This window comes from Cynocephalus volans, chromosome 5 (genome assembly GCF_027409185.1).
Source record: "Cynocephalus volans isolate mCynVol1 chromosome 5, mCynVol1.pri, whole genome shotgun sequence".
Taxonomy (NCBI): Eukaryota; Metazoa; Chordata; class Mammalia; order Dermoptera; family Cynocephalidae; genus Cynocephalus; species Cynocephalus volans.
In genome coordinates this window covers 38,485,860-38,488,472 of record NC_084464.1, presented here as the reverse complement: position 1 = coordinate 38,488,472, position 2,613 = coordinate 38,485,860, and the positions used below count along the sequence as shown (strand labels likewise).

The 2,613-nt window shown below is 42.9% G+C and overlaps 1 non-coding gene across 1 annotated transcript; it reads left to right on the top strand.

Moving 5' to 3' along the window:
• Positions 1-1,853: 1,853 nt before the first annotated feature.
• TRNAN-GUU (transfer RNA asparagine (anticodon GUU)) lies at positions 1,854-1,927 on the top strand. The gene has a single exon. It is a non-coding gene; the product is annotated as a tRNA-Asn (tRNA).
• The last annotated feature ends 686 nt before the right edge of the window (positions 1,928-2,613 follow it).

Genomic DNA, 2,613 nt, shown 5'->3' with positions numbered 1-2,613 from the left:
CTAGACTCCACTCACTGAGGTGCCCGTAAGTCCTATACCATCCCTGCATAAGGGAGCCCAGGGACATGTATGTTTCCAATTTTTCCTCACACACACATGAAGATGCCCTTAAATTAGTGACCTCCTGAAACCGATACCTAAGGCCTTTGCCCAGTGTAAGGACAAGTGGAGTCTCAATTCCAACTGGATCCCCAGTCCCTGGGGCTAATGCAGGAGACCGGTTTTTTCAATGCCCCCAGAAGCCTTAGCTAAGAGGAGACCCACCTACATTGTTTGTGTAATAGTGTGTGTGTGTGTGTGTGTGTGTGTGTGTGTGTGTGTGTGTGTGTGTGTGTGTGTGTGTGTGTGAACACTGAATTCGAAACGAAAAACTAAACAAGCCAACCAGAAGTCCAACATGGAATATAGTGATCCATAGAAAAAGGCATATTTCATTGAGCCACTAATCCAAACCTTTGAAAGAAGAAAACACAGAGTTCTTGGTCATAAAATAAAGAGATTATAAAGTTTGGTCTATTCCTAAATAATAGACATTTTCATCCTCGCTAATTGGTATCTTCATCCACACCCAGGGAGCACTTCCTCTCAAAATTCCCCATAATTGCTGTTAAGCCACTTATCCAGTTCCTTTTGCCTGTTCCCATCTAGATTCTGAGAGACGTCTTTTAAAGTGAAAGATGGATATATCAAAACTCCAAAAAACCATTCCAAAACATGCAAAAATAAGGAGGCCATCCTAACTTGCCTGTTTAATACTGCTAACTGCATGCTTGCCACTCCCTAATCACCTTATCCTGTTTGACTTTTTCTTTTCTCCACAGAATTTACTACCTTCAAAAATATTGTACATATTACTTCCTTGTGTTTAAAGCTGTTTCTCCCCGGCTTGAAAATCAACTCCAGTCTCTGTTGTACTGCTGATCTGTCCAACCGTAGAACAGTGCCTGACAGTGAGTAGACACTGGGTAACTGTCAGTTGACACTAAGTGAATAGAGGACATCCTAGAGTCAAGATTTCACGTCGAGGGCATCATCCTACTAGAATCTGAGTTTAAATGTGCTTTAAAGGAATAGAGAGATAAACAGGATTCTGAACATCACCACCCCCACCCCCACCCATTATCATGCTTCCCATCAACCCACACACGCTTCAGAAAAAAAGGAAAACAGGCACAGATTGAAACCCAAAAGGAAATTACTGGAAGGTATACATGCGGCTATCTGTATTTTGTTATGGTTCTCTGTCAAGTTTACTCTTGGGAAAGGGAGAGAGGGAGGGAAGAAGTTAAGAAATGAAATTTGTCATCCCTCTTACTCTTTAGAACGCGGATATAAAGTCTGATTGCACTTTAAGGCCCGCCGCTTGGTGGCAGAGCTCTGAAGCGTAGGAGGTTCCGGTTTCGATCTCCGGGGGCGTCGGCTCTTCACTGCTATGTCATATCCCTTCATCGTTGCAACGGATTTTCCACTAAATGGTTTTGCCCTCTTCGCAAAGCGCCTGCCAGTGACTTCTTTCTCAACTGAACTATCAGCCAAAACTTCCTTATTCAACTGAAAATAAATTCTGTCCAGATGTCTTTCTTTTGATTGTACTCATACTTATTTGGGAAAAGAGAGCACCGGTGCCGCGTCCTGCTCCCCACCGACCAACACTCTGAAGTTCCTCTCTAAGAATAATATCTATACAATTATGAACTTCTGCTTTTAAAACACACCATTAACATAGGAACAATGGCAAAGAATGGGGGAGCATTTTTCCAGTACACGCCTAGCAAACGGTTCCTTTTAAAAATATATAATTTAGACTAAAGGGTGAAATGATCTATTTGGAAAGAAGAGTCAAGGCTACCTCCGTCTCTCTGGCGCAATCGGTTAGCGCGTTCGGCTGTTAACCGAAAGGTTGGTGGTTCGAGCCCACCCAGGGACGCGTGCTGTAAGTGATGTGGTTTCTTTAAGTTGGCGTTAATCCGCTGTTTTATACTTCACGAATTGTGTTTGACAACGTCAGATTCACTGGTATTCTTTGGGATAACCTCGACACCCAGTTGTTCATTGATTAAAATTTTCCGAACTCCCCCTAAATGCTATCAGGTATGGGTGCAATCCTATCGACCTGGACCTAACTCATTTTGTTTCCAGGTTCCATCTCTTTAGTTATGCTGGTCCACTCAGTAGGGTCCACCCAGCAGAGAGCAGCAGCATCCAACGCTCTGCAGAGCTTGCCTTCCACACCGAGCTGGGGTCCCCTCTACCTCAATCAGTTCCTTGGTCGGGCTTTGAGCGTCCTAAGAGACCACTAACGACAGTGGTGTAGACCCCTATATGGGATATCTGGTTTCCAGTGACTGATATTTTCCTAAATCATAAGATTCAATTTCCTCGTTTATATGATGAATACCAAAGATGGTCTCTAACACCTTCCATAAAAGGCATTTTATTTTGGCACTATCTACCAAAGTTACAAAGTCCTCTCTTCTTAGATTCTGCAGTTCCACTTCTGGGAATTTATATAATTGTTATACTTGTACAACTAAAATTGACCCAATCAGGGTTATTCATTGCAACACTTAAAAAGATTAGAAGCTGCAGCCCCTTCCATAAGGTCCTGGTTAA